Source organism: Callorhinus ursinus, unplaced genomic scaffold, assembly GCF_003265705.2.
Source record: "Callorhinus ursinus isolate GAN/ISIS: 27379988/994484 unplaced genomic scaffold, GSC_fseal_2.0 scaffold8, whole genome shotgun sequence".
Taxonomy (NCBI): Eukaryota; Metazoa; Chordata; class Mammalia; order Carnivora; family Otariidae; genus Callorhinus; species Callorhinus ursinus.
In genome coordinates this window covers 14,781,184-14,796,695 of record NW_027397070.1, presented here as the reverse complement: position 1 = coordinate 14,796,695, position 15,512 = coordinate 14,781,184, and the positions used below count along the sequence as shown (strand labels likewise).

General features: G+C 41.0%; 1 long non-coding RNA gene across 3 annotated transcripts in view; it reads right to left on the bottom strand.

The window, feature by feature from the left end:
* Positions 1 to 286: 286 nt before the first annotated feature.
* Positions 287 to 15,512, bottom strand: part of LOC112821859 (uncharacterized) — a 31,208-nt gene continuing 15,982 nt past the window's right edge. For all 3 annotated transcript variants that reach the window (XR_012378972.1, XR_012378971.1, XR_003207568.2), the window contains 3 exons: positions 9,036 to 9,110; positions 3,180 to 3,255; positions 287 to 649 (listed from right to left, as the gene is read on the bottom strand). This is a non-coding gene — a long non-coding RNA (uncharacterized lncRNA). The remainder of the gene's footprint in view (positions 650 to 3,179; positions 3,256 to 9,035; positions 9,111 to 15,512) is intronic.

Here is a 15,512-nt window from a genome sequence, read left to right as displayed (position 1 = left end):
GTTCAGTGATTCATCAGTTGCATATAACACCCAGTGCTCATTACATCACTTGCCCTCTTTAATGTCCATCACTCAGTGACCCCATTCCCCCACCCACCTCTCCCCCAGCAACCCTCAGTTTGTGATCATCCACACAATAGAGGCAATTCCCCCAGATGTTGCCAAATCAGAAAATCATTTTTATGTTTCCACGACATTTTGCCTCAGCAATGGCATGCACTTTCATAAATATCTCAATGGGAAGGTTAGGAGGTAAATCAAATGTAACTAGTTGATCACCATCACACGTTAAAAATCTCTGTATGTATTTCCCCAAACACACAAAACTTTTTTTAAAGGTTGTTTTAGGTTATTTTTAAGAAACATCCTCAAGATGGAGGAGTATAAAAGGAGATGGAAATAATATCAAAAACATGCATAATTAGCTAACCTTTATTCTCTCCTGGGTAAATTCATCAAACAAAATGTATAACTGTTGGGGTTCCTGGGTGGTTCAGTCCATTGAGTGTCCAACTCTTGATTGCAGCTCAGGTCATGATCTTGGGGTTGTGGGATTGAGCCCTACATCGGGCTCGGCACTCAGTGTGGAGTCTGCCGAAGATTCTTTCTCTCCCTCTTCCTCTGCCCCTCCAACCACTCACCTCTCTCTCTAAATAAAATAAATAAAATTTAAAAAATGTATAACCATTCCACTCTCTGTAAGTGGTTTCTTGTAACTTTTTAAATTAAAATAAAGCCAGTTCACTCAATACTGTACCACAAGTTAGAGGACAAGTCCCAGTGAGTATGGGTAGTCAGTTGAACATTTGGGGGCTGTCAGGATTCATAGAATCTCTGCTTACTGGGACAGTTTATCAACTTTTTGGCTATGATGGAATAAGCCTTCTTCCACACAAGCAACAAAATAGGCTAGCAAACATGGTTACCAGTAACGATTACAAAAGCCAAGAGTAATAAGAAAAACTCTTGTTGATGGGCAGTTTGGTCTTCACCTCTTCCTGATAGACTGAGTTGCTAAAGGATGAGCTCAAACTTCTGTCTCCTTAATTTTTACCTTGATAGACTTTCCATCCTCTCCTCTAAGCAACCCGTCCCTCATTTTCATCATGAGTATGACAGAGGAAAAACATCTTCTTAATTGAACACACACAGAGTAGATTGTATTTCTAACTGTATTCTTATGCACAAGAGCATGACTAAAAAGCATGATGTTCTAAATACAGATGCTAAAGGATTGATGAGCTGTTTACTTTCTCATATCATCAATTATCATGGCCAATAAATCAATTGTACTGATTGGCTCCCTACAGCACTGTGTAGGATGTATTTCTTCATAAATTGATACCTTGCCAGTTATCATTACTCTTTAATTATCATTGCATGGCCACTTTCCAGTGCCCAGTGAATCTGCAATGCTTCAAAAGTGAACTGGAATCAAATTTTCCTGTATCTATTTTTTTATTATTAATTCACTTACTTAACTAACATAATTTCCATTTACTAACCTTTATCCTAAGCACCCTTGTAGGCTTTGTGGTAATTATATCACAGTCCTTGCTTTCATGATAAAACAGAAATAAATATCATTTTAGCTAGTGTTTACAAAATGCTGTACAAGAAGCACGATAAAATGGCCAAGTGATACAGAAGTAGAAATACGTGCTTCCACCCAAGATTAAGAAAAGTTTCATAGAGAACTTAGTATCTGAGCTTATCTGTAAGAGCAAGTAGGTTTTGAAAAGATGATAATGGGAGATGAGAGGACACTACTAGTAAATGGAATAGAATGGAAAAAGATAAGACTATCCAAAGAATGGCAAATGGCATAATTTGACTGAGGGGGGAGGTACTTACAGACAGAAGATGTAATTTTGGAAATGTAGGCTTGAACCAAGTCAAGGAAAGCTTTAAATGCCAGCTAAAAGGTCTAGATTTTCTCTTGCAATCTCTTCAGCAAATAAAATCAACTTTCAAACTTTATTTACTTAAAAAATTCTGACTGAAAATTTCCCAGTTATTATACCTGAAATTAGTTCTTATTGCAAGAAAAAAAATTGTTTTCAAAATCTACGGAGTTCGGGCGCCTGGGTGGCTCAGACGGTTAAGCGTCTGCCTTCGGCTCAGGTCATGATCCCAGAGTCCTGGGATCGAGTCCCACATTGGGCTCCCTGCTCCAAGGGAGCCTGCTTCTCCCTCTGCCTCTCTCTCTCTCTCTCTTTTATTTACTTAAATAAAATCTTTAAAAAAAAAAATCTACAGAGTTCATGTCCTACAATACCAACTGGATGATTTTTTTAAATAAATTGTAATCTTGTAGTTTTACGAAGTACATTATATGTTAGACAGCGACACCTAATGGTAATATGTTATTTTACAGCCAATTCTAGGAATCTGGAAGAACACCCAACAAAAGGCAGAGAATGAAGTCCGGAGCGTCTTCCCAGCAGGAAGACTGCCCGGGACCACAGACAGGAATGTGATGAACTTAGCTAAGTTCAGTGAGAAGAGATACAGGGTGTTTGGGAAGGGCTCAAAATTTCCTGATTACTAAGTTCCCACAGCCCCAGTCTCCATCAGCACCTGGGACTCTCCGTGACCATGTTCCCTGAATCTGCCAGATGATGACCCGCTTAAAGCATTTTTGAGTAAGGATAGTTAAGAAAGTGAAAAATACTGTTTGGTTTTACCAGGTCCCCAGGTATCAATGCATCCATGCCAACAAGACAAACCCCAAAGGTCCAATGTTTGTCTAACACCACACACAACAGAAATTTGTGAGGACTGTCTTACATTCTATTACTGCTGTCTTTCTGAAAAAAGAAATAACGTGGCAAAGTGTCATAAAACGCCTTTGGTCCACTGATGTTACTGTTCTACCACCTTCCAATTCAAAGGCCACTGCAGTATCTGCCTGCAGATGGTCATAGATTTGTGCTGGAAGGACTTCTCTTCTGATTACACCCTTCAAAAAGAGTGGGGAATGATCTCAGCCAGAATAAACTCTCCTGAGTACACGTGCATGACAAATCCAACCTATTAAAGAGGCAGAGTCTGTCACACTCATACATGACTACGATAACACTCAGAGCACACATTCCCTTGCCCACCCTCTAATATTGGCAAACTCAGGAAGTAAATGCTCAGTTTTTTAAAAGAATGGGAACTTAGTTGTCACTTACTCTCTGCCTGTGTTTAATATGAAGATCTGTCATCCCTCTGACTAGAACTCCAGGCTGCAATCCAATGTATCTTAGACTGGAGGAGAAAAAGTAAAAGTTAATGCAAAACCCCTAGGTTATTTTAGGTTTTCAGTTTGTGAACCTCACAGCCTTCTACTCACACTTTCAAGCACTACAAAAAAAGAAACACAAAAGAAGCCTATTTGCTTATATGATTCTAATTGGTACACTTCATTTCAGCTTTTAGCTCAAGTTTTATAATTTTAGCTCACACAACTTTGAATTATTTTTCTAATTAAGATACAGCTTTCTGGATATAATTCATTTCCCTAAATGACATTAATTTAATGCCATGTATTGAATATCTGTTCTGGGGCCATCACAGACTTAGGTCCAAGGAAAAGGCTGACCAAAAACAAGCATACTTTGCTTCCAACATCAAGTGTTTGTTTTTCCTCTGCATTTGCATCCTAAGAAAATACTCTCTTTTTTTCAAGATTTTATCTATTTGTTTGAGAGAGAGAGAGCGAGAGTGAGTGAGTGAGAGAGAGAGAGAGAGCATGAGCAGGGGTAGGAGCAGAGGGAGAGGGAGAAGCAGACTCCCCACTGAGCAGGGAGTCGACACAGAGCTCAATCTGGGGACCCCAGGATCATGACCTGAGTGGAAGGCAGTTGCTTAACTGACTGAGCCACCCAGGCGCCCCTCCTAAGAAAATACTCGTATGCACATCACGTTTACTTAAATTTCTTAGTTCACTTATGATAGATTTATATTACGTAATGGCTAAAGAATACTTCCAAAATTTTCAATTCCTACTGTTGTCTATATTGTAATCTCCCAAGAACATATAAAAGCTGGGGAAACATCAGAGGAAGAGGAGGTTTCATATACTGGGTCTATCCTAAGGCATATGGCCTGAGAATGGACTGGTAACACAAATGGAAATCACATGTTGGGTCTGGAGGGCTCCTAGGAGAGTAATCAGGGTGGATGAGCCTCAACTGCTTCTCCCAGCCCCCAGAGAGATGGCACTAGAGTGGGTAGAAAGATCTGATGTCTCCCAAGGGGGCCCTGCCTTCTAATGGCCCTGCTGGGACAGGCCCCTTGGTGAGCTGTAAGGGGACTGGCAGGCAGGGTAAATTCTCCCAGAGAAGGAGCCTACCAGCTGCCCCCGTCCCCCGCGTTCTTTCCAGCTGGTTGGAAGTCAGCCTCCTCCACAAGACATATTCTAGAGAGACCGATTCTCTGTTTCTCTCTCCTGCTTCCCTCACCTCTGGCACAATAATGTTCCCAGTGAGAATCACAGAAAGATAGTGATGCCTTTTGTTCCCAAGTCTGTTCATTTCCTTTAGCATGAACCCCAAGCCCAATCTGTATTCTACTCTAAAACCACAGCTTCATAACATCCCTCGTAAAATTACATAATAAGCAGCTACATGAAGTCCATACCACATGATCATCCTGCATCTACAAGAACTTTGCAACCTTTCTTGGCCACTGTGTAGTGCATGTATTTCTTATGGAAAACCTATTGTATATTTTTCAACTCATTCTGAACTTTTCTGTCTTTCAATTAATGATTTTAGCTCATTCCCATCTTACATGAAAGGAAATATACATTCTTTGCCCCTTTCATCTAACTTTAGGCTTGTTATTTATTATTTTTGTTGTGGATCCATCTGTCCATAGTGGCTTTCCAGACACACAGTGGAGAGAAGCACCATCCAATAGAACATTCTGTGATGATGGAAATGCTCTATATCTGTGCTACCCAATTCAGTAGCCCCTGGCCCCAAATGACTATCGAGCATTTGAAATGTGATTAGTGCAACTGAGAAACTGGAATTTGTATTTTATCTTAATTTAAATTTAAATGGTCACTGGTGGCCAGCGGCTACCGCATGGGATGGTGCAGCCTTAGAAGCTTTTGTTAGGCTGGGGTTCTGGGAGTAGACACCCATTGAAATGCAGAGGCCTGGAGCATGGGCTGGTGTGGCTGAGTCTGGCCTGCTTTGTTGGCAGCTCCAGAGCAGAGGAGGGTCTCCAGATAGCAGAGAGGAGAAGAAAACTGCCATCTCAAGGAGGCTCAGTGTTAGTTTTCCAGGTGTCCTCTCTGTAGACTCAAGGCATCAAAAGCATTGAAATGTCTCATGTCCAGGACTCTGAAGATTTCCACAGCACCAGAAAGCCCTCTCAGGCTTCAAGGAATCTCTAAGTGTTGTCCTACTGCTGATCCTGGGGAGCCAGGCCCCTTCCTGGTGCATACTTGGCTTCCTGTTCTGGCTCCTAGCCCTACTCAAGTCTCTCAAACTTCAGGAGACAGTAGGATCAGGCTGTTCAACAGGAACAACATATAACAAGTAGATAGGCCAGCTCCCTCTCAAGTAGATCCAGAAGCTTCTACTGGCTTGGCCCTAAAGAAGACACAAAAATCTGTCATTTCACCATAATCTTTGAGGAGAGATGAGTCCTTCTCCATTTCTGTCGTTCAGTTCTTCCCCAGAGCACCACAGGGCCTTCCAAGTTTTCTCGTTCAGTTGTTATAATATTCCAGAAAGGAGTGGGAAGAGAAGCTCTCAAGCCTGTCCTATTCCAAGACTCACCTCCAGCAAATTCTCTGAAAGTGTTGCATCTTTGCAATGACTTTGCAAATGACTGCACCGAATGACTAGGAAGTACTAAATGCTAGGCCATTTTAGCCTGGGTCCCAGAAGTCTTTTCACCCACAGTTGGATGGAACTTTTCTGAAACTTAGCTTTTCTTACATCCCACTTAAGGTTATCTTTCCCACCTCTAACCACAGAACCACAGGTGACCAAACTCTGCCCTCTGTGGCACCTCCCCATCCATCTTCCTCTTTTATTTCGCTTTTTGGAAGATGCCCCATTTATTATGAACATTTTAGAACTACAAGGAGACTAAAGATCTTCTAGTCTAAGCCTCTAACCTTACAGGTGAGGAAAAAGAATCACAGGAAGGACAAACAGAAGACCTGCATGCTGCCACGCTCCCATCCTACACACATGGCAAAAATCACCAATCATTTAAAGAAATTTTTTCTACTAAACCTGGATGAGGCCTTAAAATCTTGCTCAACAGAAGGCTCCGGGCAGTCTCTTCATATTTAATCACAAACATGACTGGCATCACACATTAAGCTTGTTTGTGGATGCACTGTTAAATGATGTCAAAGAAATCTGTGGCAGAACGGAAACTGAGACCTGAACCCATGTCCCCTGTCTCTCAGGCCACTGACCTTTCTGCCACATCACAGTGCTGTCATGCTTTACATTTTCCCAGCAAATATTCCATTTGCGTGTAAATTTCCCAAAAAATATCTCATCGCGTTTTTGGCTTTTAGCTTTTTTTCTTCTTGATTAATACACTTACTGGGCTTAGAAATCAAAGCAATATAAAGGCACACCCTGAGAATTTGTGGTCTCTTCCTGCCTCCATCCACCCCATCCCTCCACTTTTATTAGTTCCTTGTTTATCCTTCCAGGGTTTCTTTGTGCAAATACAAGCAAATTGAATATATATCCTCATTTTCTGCCCTGGTTATACACAAAAGGTAACATATTATATACAATTTTAGCACTTTGTGCATTTTTTAAACTTAATATATTCTGGAAATGGATCTTCCTCGTTTTTGAGCAGGTACATAATCATTTTACCTTTGACATTTAGGTCGTTCGAACAAGATCCAATCTGCAGTACATGTCTTCTTAAGCCCTGCTTTTGTTTCCTCTAGGATTTGATGTCTCTCTCCAGGCAGTTCACATCTAAGTGCCACTTATGGCCAACATTTTTAAAATAAGCTTTATTTAAATCACCCCTCTGTTGAGAAGCTTTTTTTTTTTTATCACAAAGGCACATATACAGTATCATAATGGCGTTGATCAAAGTTGGAGTTGCCAAGTATAAACCTGGAGGCTTTGAAATTAATTTTGAGGACTGGTCCCTGGTTATTGGCCAACCCTGTCTGTTCCACTTTTAGAAAGTCAGGGACCCCTTTGGCTTTTAGGGCCTTGGCAGAGCCCTTTGGATCTGTGACTGCCCTAGAGTTGACCCACTTAGACTGGGCTCTGATTAAATGGACCTCAACATGCTGGCCCACACTCTTCTGTCAATTGCCTTAAGTGAGCAGGCCTGATCTATCAGAGGGAGTGCGGAGTCTGATCTGTGCAGCATCCTTGCACTTGCTGATCTTTTTTACCTTCTATATAGGTACAAATCACCAGTGTGTTTTCTAGTTCCTTTCAATTGCCTGATATTAAAGAATGATCCTCCTCTCCAAGGAAGCCAACATCCCTATAGGGAAACAAATACTGAGGAAATTATATAAAGCAAAGGAACAGATTGGAGGATACATATCCTCATTTCCTTCACAATACTTCCTTGGATGGCAAATTTCATTGGAAAATTTAGAAAACCAATTTAGGCACAGTGTGGATGGAGATGATGAATTGAAGTTTGCTTTATTGATGCCAGAAAGGTGGAGACACCATGTGGAGATTATTGCCTTTTTCCCCACCACTGGACCCTGGAGAGAGACAATCTGGGAGCCCTGTGAGGGGACCACACTGTTAATGTTGCTGTATTTGCATCCTGCAGGGCACCAGGATGAGGCAGGGACCGGTAAGTCCACCTAAATGCTAGACAAGAAAATTAGCCTTAACAGCACTAATCAGTAATTTATTTCTTCCTCATATAGCTGAGCACCTAATGATCCAAATCTTGGGAGGGAGCAGGGTAGCAAGAGTTCCTTGCTGGATGATCCATCTTGACTTTAGAAATTGCTATTGTTTTTACATGACTCTCAAGTATTATCATTAGGTTGTGAGCAAAACCAATTTTCTTAATCATCCCCAATCTCCTCAACCTTCTCCACTAGAATAATATCAACTAGCTGTAAAAGCGGGCATCTGAGACTTAGTTGAATTAGTAACACCTCAAAGTCATTTATAGCTGCAGCAATCAGCCTCCAATTTCATCTAATTAGAGAGCAAGATGATTTCCCTAAATCCTCACTAATATTTTGAGTTGACAAACAATGAAGCAGTCCTGATAAGGAGAATAAATGAGTTTCATAAAGCTGCCTCTCTTTTGCTCCCTTAATAACCTGACCACCATGTCCCATGTGCAAATTTAAGTGGCAAAAACAGAATATATGAGCATCTGTCACAACACTCATTAGCCAAGAAACCTCCAAAGAAACTCCCCTCCAAAGAAACTCCCCTGAATCGTCAGAAACACTTAAGCTCTGGGGCCACCATCCACCAGGAACGTTTCTACTGCTTTTATGCTTAAATTCTTAAACACTCAGGGACAGAGACAAATCTTGCTTGGTCCCTCATCATGAGACTACTTAAGTATTTACCAAAGCTAATTTCTGCCAATAAATTATGGCTCATTCCCCAAAGATGTTGTTTCTCCAAGATGCTATGGAGCATTTAAAAAGAGCGGTCAATAAAATTTTATGGGGAAGTGGTGACCTGACTAAGCCTGCTCTCACTTGGTAAATGACAACTTCTTTCATCTGAGACAACATTTGTAGATATGTCTACTTTGAGCACACATAAGGATATTAAAATAAACATAAAATTGTGGACACAATGTTGGTGAGTGTGCTCCACGGAACAAGATGGGAAATACACTGAATGGCAGGTGGAGAATGGAGACAAGAGCTGACTGAATGCAGAGAGGGATGTGAATGGAAAGAAGACGGAAGAGAAAGGTTAAGGGGGAGAGAAGCTGCTGAGGTTGGCTTGACAAATGGTGCGTGACCACTTACTGCTCCGCAAGGGGACCTGCGAGGTCAGGGCTTGGGGTGACTGAGTGTCCCGTGAATGTACCTGGCTTTGTCCCAAAGCTCTTCTTGCAGTGACCCTGGCAGGGTCCTTCTCCACCTCAGCTTACCTGGCAACATTCTGGAAGGAAAAGGGAGAACCTGTATTAGAGAAGCAGTAAGAAAAGGGGTGTCCAGTGGGATATTGGGAAATGCTGGGTTTCCTCTCCCTTAACAGGAGGCCAGGCAGGGTCCCCTTCACATCTGTCCTCAGCAAAATTAAAACGTGTCACCCACTCCTGCCATTTGCAACAAAAAGAATACAAGAGGCAGGATTTGCAAATTGCTTTCTGGAAACTTAAAAGTGTCCCGTAATTTATCTTAAAGTGAATAGCTCACTTTGAGGTGTGCAAACTTCCATTTCCCAGAAAACTAGAAAAACAACTAACCTCCTTGATTTTCTGAGGGCCAGTAGTGCAGCTTAGGAAGGCAGAGGTTAGCAAAGCAAAGAGGGCCTGTCTGTTGTTTTCTCTCTACCCATAAGTGCCAATAGCGTCCCAGCAGGAGTCTGGAGACCTGTTTGCTTTTCAACCAACAAAGGTGATGGCTCTTAAATGGTGGAGCCACATCTGAGCTCCATTGTGTGGGACTCTCTCCGGTTCCACACTTGTTCCCTGACCTCTAAGCCACACATCAGTCAGTCCTTTGTACTCTGATTAATCACTGAACTCTATTTTTCAAACTTCACAGATACTTGAGAAGTGCCCAGAAGCTAAAGAGCAAGTCAGGGGGTCGTGCCTTCCTCCTGCTGACAGGAGGCTGGTGGGCTGCCTGCCTCCAGTGAAGCCATCCCTAACCTGGGGGAACTGAGGACCCATTTAATAACTAACCTTGATGAAGCACCTTCACTATGTACCAAACAGTGTTCTCAACACTGCATGTGAATCAACTCATTTAGCGTGACTACTCTAGGTAGCTATCCCATTTTACAGACAAGGAAACTGACTGCTAGAGAGGACAAGTGGCTGAAGGCCTCACCACAGATGAGTGGGGGGTGCCTGTGTGTGGACTGTGGTTCCACCTGAACTTCCCTCTGTGACATCAAGCCACCATCTGTCTGACTTCTCTCTCTCCTTTCCTAAGCTTGCTGATAGTTTTAAGGTCATAGCCCCAAATGCTTGGTTAAAAAAATGTTGTAATATCATTGTCATCTTCTACTAAATTTGTACTTTTTCCCAAATGTTATTGTCTTTCCAGTATTTTATTCTTTTTTTACTTAAAAAAAAAAGACTCATGTGGTATACTATAGGATTTCCCTCTTTCCTACCACAGCCTATGCAGATAGACTTAACCCCAGAGACAGCCAGGACTAAAGGTTTGGGGAGGTTGTGTGCACGCTTCTAGGTATTTATCATATTGTATCTGTGTACTATTTGTATTTATTTATTTAAATACACGCATGAATGTGCGCACACACACACACCTTTTTAACATAAAAGGATTATACCCAAGATACAGTTCTGCAACTTGCTATTTTCACTAAACAATAGGTCTTGAAGCTCTTTCAAGTCCTCTGTGTATAGATATGTCGTTTTTCTAAGAGATGCAAAGAGTCAAACGTCACCTTACTGTCTATCCTATATAAAATAGCAGCCCACTCACCTCTGTCATTCTTGTCCCTTACTTTGCTTTGTTTTCTTCTCAGCTTTTATTAAGCCAAGATGTATATTGATTTATTTTCTAGCTCCCTCCACTACGAGAACAGGACTTTGTGTTTTTACAGCTACATCCCCAACCCATAGAGTAGCACTGCACCTAGGAAGCACTCAAGACATATTTTTTGAATGAATGCTGTGAGATTACCTTTCAAAAAGACTTTATCAAATTACATAACCACAGGAGTGTATGCATGCACATTGATCCACATAACTAACATTGCACATTATACGATTTTTAATTTTTGTTAATCCGAGTTTATTTTAATCCGCATTCCCAAGAACTTCTTGAGTAAATTACCTGTTCAAATCCTTTTTCCTTTAGCAATCGAATTTGATGTCTTCTTATTTATATGTAGGAGATCTTTATACACGTAGGCATGGATCTTTTGTTTCTTATGTGCTGAAAACATTTAGTCCTATTCTGCCCCAGTGCATCCCTGGTTAGGCACGACAGCTTTAGCTGGCTCCCCAGGGAAACCCGCTCTTAGGTGGAGACTGAAGTTCCAAGGACTTGACACCACCACAAATTGGCTTGTTCTGGATAACCTGGACCTTCCAGAATCATTCAGTCAGTATCTACCATTCACTGAGCCCTACCCTGAATAAAGAAGATTCCCTGGATTGTGCCTCTTCCAAGGCCTTGCTCAGTGTTGAATTAGCTGCTGTCCATCTCTCATCAAGTCAAGATAAAACATTTAAAGAATATGGTTGGAGGACACGCTGCCCATCCAGGCCTTCATCTATTCTATCCGGCCTAATTATCTGAGAGCTGAATTCTTGGCCTCTGCTCTCTTGGAGTCACACTAGCTGACCTCCACTTATCCAGCTTGCTGATTAACAGATGTTCCCTGTTCCCTCTGAAAATGCACCGAGGAAAGCCCAAGACCAGCTGAATGCTAGCAGCTAGCAAATCTGGGCATTTCCGACTCCCCAGTTATTTGCTTGCCGGGGCTCAGTTGTGTTTTCTCTCAAGTCTATTTATACCAGTTACTTTTGTTATTATAATTTACAATTGGATTAAATATTATATAAAGCGATCAAAATGGGGGTGAAAAGAGATCAGTTGTTTCTGTGAAAATTTAGTTGATTGCTTTGGGTACGCTCAGTAAATTAGGTGCTAAAACTTGTTGTCATGCTAGGTTTATATTAGACAACTGTAAAAAATTGGGAAATTTCCAAAAATGTAGAAGTCCAGAATCCTTCCTCATTCAGATCACATTGTAAAGAAAAACCCCTGGCTCTACATCAAAAATCGCTAAATGACGGCACCTTTAGTTAGAATAAAATGAATATCATATGCATCTTTTTTTCTGATGCCCTGCTTTAAGACACTTCTCTAGTAGCTGACCTACTCAAAGTGCTCTCTGTAGCTGTCAGTGGAAGCTTATTAGCGATGCAGGACAGCAAGCCCACCCCAGACCTACTGATTCAGGATCTGAATTTTGATTAGTTCCTCAGGTGATTGTATGCACACTGCACTCTGAAAAGCCCCAGTGTTTTCCCTCTGCTTTTATAAGGGGCATTAAAATAAATCCGTGGAGGTGAAGAATTTTCTATGCACTGCTCAGCCCGTGTCAAAAATGTATCTTAAATTTGATGCTAAGAAAAGTTTTTAGAGCTGATAGTGTCTTCCTCACAGACAGTAATAATTATAAAATCAAGCTTGCCTTCCTTTTTGCTTTGACCACAAGGAAGCTCATACACAGAGCTTTTACTCTGCTATGTCATCTGTTCTTGTCTTCCTATTTTAATTTATAGTTCTCCTAGTGTGATAGTTTTTATTATGTTTTATTATTTCATTGTATATGTTTCTAAAAATTTATTTACTTTATGCTTTCCTTAATATCATTTATGGAGAAAGTGGGAAGATGGAGAGATAGATACTCTTCAGTCTAGCACTGAAGAACCAAATTTAATTTGATCCCTACCTACCTTCCTGAACTCAGCTCCTGTTGCCCCCATACATGAACAGCATATTCTAGCCCAACTATTGACCGCTTTCCATTAGCCAAACATTCTCTTCCTTTTTTCTTGAACTCTCTGATCTTTCAAAGTTCAGCCCAGATTTTACACCTCCCTTTTGTTTTTTTTTAAAAAGATTTTATGTATTTATTTATTTATTTGACAGAGAGAGAGGGAGGCAGCGAGAGAGGGAACACAAATAGGGGGAGTGAGAGAGGGAGAAGCATGTTTCCCACGGAGGAGGGAGCCCGATGCAGGGCTCGATCCCAGGACCCTGGGATCATGACCTGAGCTGAAGGCAGACGCTTAACAACTGAGCCACCCAGACGCCTCTACACCTCACTTTTTAATGGTTTCCCCTGGTCATCCTGGAGCAGAGATTCTTTCCCCTCTAAGCTCCAAAGAGTACTCTGTTGGTATCCCCCAATAGAAATTCACATTTAACCAAACATTGTGTCCATTTGCACAGGTGGCTTGCAAGAGTACTTTAAGGAGAGGGAACCCATATCCTTTGGGTACCCTGAAGTGCCTACTGCGTGGTAAATGCTACCTTAATGAATGAATAAATAAATGTGTAATAGAACAAATTAAGTACATATGATGAGAATTACATTTGGTTTAAAAAAAAAAAGATTTGACAGAAGTAGCCATTCTGACCAGTGAAATAACCCATTATTTTTACATTTTCTGCTTTACTCATCATCCAAAGGCACTCCTAACCCAGGATCTGAAAAGTTGGGCATCTGAAAAGTTTACTCAATATTTGTAAGACAACAAGCATGAATGATGTGAATTTTAAGTCAAGCCAAGTGGGTGTTGAGATGGGAAGTAGAGTGAGTCAGATGTCCGTGTACAGAATTTGGATGAGTGATAGAAGATATTTCCATTTTTCCACACTGCTCACCTGGGGCTTCTGGCACCATTTCTAAAGACTCCAGGGACTTCAGCCCAGATTTTTAGGGCCAAAAGTTCCCCAGGGACTGTCTTACAAGGATCTGCCAGTGGCTGAGAGGCAGAGCAACACAGCAACAGACTGACAGGCTGGCATCCAGCCAGTCAAGAAAATGGGATGTCTGAGTGCGAGCCAAAAGCTGAAGGGATGAGCCTCTGGCAAGGATCCCTACAAGACTCAGACTCCCTAAGCAGAGAAGGAATGGCCCATACGAGTGCAGGAGAGTGGCCCATGCCATGTTCGCCAGTCTGGGACATAGCAGTAATTAACAAAGTCAACTAACTTGGGGGACACAGGGAATAATAAAGTTGATCAATTCTCTCTTCTACTGAGATCAGTATAGTACTGTCTGAGAGAAATATAATTCAGGCGGCAAAAGTAATTTTAAAATTTCCAGTAGTCACATTAAAAAGTGAAAAAGAAACAGGTGACACTAATTTTAAATAATATGCTTAAAATAATAACAATAAGCTATATTTAACCTAATATACCTAAACTATTAGCATTTCAATTTCTAATATGTAAAGTATTATGAGTAAAATGTTACATCCATTTTATATACCAAGTCTTTGAAATCCACATCTCAATTTGGACTGGCCACATTTCAAGCACTTAACAGGCACCTATGGCTAGTGGTTACAATATTGGACAGTGCAACCTGGGTACCAAAAATACAAAAGTGATGAATTAAGCACCAATAAACAATGGGAAAGGTCCTGGTTCAGTAGACCAAAGCATCTGGCTTATATGTCTACTCCATGGCTTATTAGTTAGCTCTTGGCACTAGAAAGGCCATCTAACCTTGCTGAGTCTCTTCTCATCAGGAAAATGTTGATGAGTAATCTCTACCTTTCAAGTTTGTTGGGATGAACGTATGCAGAGTACCATGTGCGATATAGGCCTGTGGAGGACATTCAATAGTGACAGTGTACTGATAACGTACCCAGAAGGACTATAATGCCAACTGCAGTGAGAGTGAGAAACCCATCTGAAGGGACATAGAGCCTCGCATTTTTCCTGGTTTAAAATCACAATAGTAGAAGAGAAATGTTTCATCCTAATTTTCCTAACTTTAAAGTACCTTATTCCAATAGATTGTATTCTTTTGATGAAAATATACAGATTGGAGGAATCCACATGTTGTTACATTATCATCTTCAAATCAAAGAGCTAAAACAGTTTGAATATGCCACAGAACAATATTTGGAGAAGTTGGAAGATAAATACCTTTCACCAAGAAATGTTTTACCTCATACTATTACTCACACAAAATGATTTCATGATCAAGAAATTTAAAAGACAGTGTCTAGGGATGCCTGAGTGGCTCAGTTGGTTGAGTGTCTGCCTTTAGCTCAGGTCATGATCCCAGGGTCCTGGGATTGAGCCCCACATCATGCTCCCTGCTCAGTGGGAAGCCTGTTTCTCTCTCTCTCTCTCTTTCTCTGTCAAATAAATAAACAAAATCTTTTAAAAAATAAAAATAAAAATAAGTAAAAGACAGTGTCTATTGTCAAGTGGTTAAATAAAATACCTGCAAATGTTCAGTCTTCTTGGGACCCAGGTCACTACTAAACTTAACAACTCATGTGCTTCATTGTCCTTTTGTCTTTGGTCCTTCATGGGTGTAGCTGGGGTCTTGGGAATTCAGTGCACATTTTTACTTATTAAAAAGTAGTATTAGAAAATGTCTCAGAAGAAGGGGAAGTGAGTAAACATTCAGGAAGTAGGCAGTTATTCTGGAAGTGGAGAGTTTCTTTATGTAGATTTTAATTAAAAAAAAATATTGTCAAGAGACAAATTGTGAAGAGACAATTTCCTGGCCTTAAGCAAAAAGAGAACAGAATCAGTCTGGTAGGTAGAAGCGGGGCTTGGGCAATATAGGAATTCACTGTCCTCCAGAAAACTCTAAGGT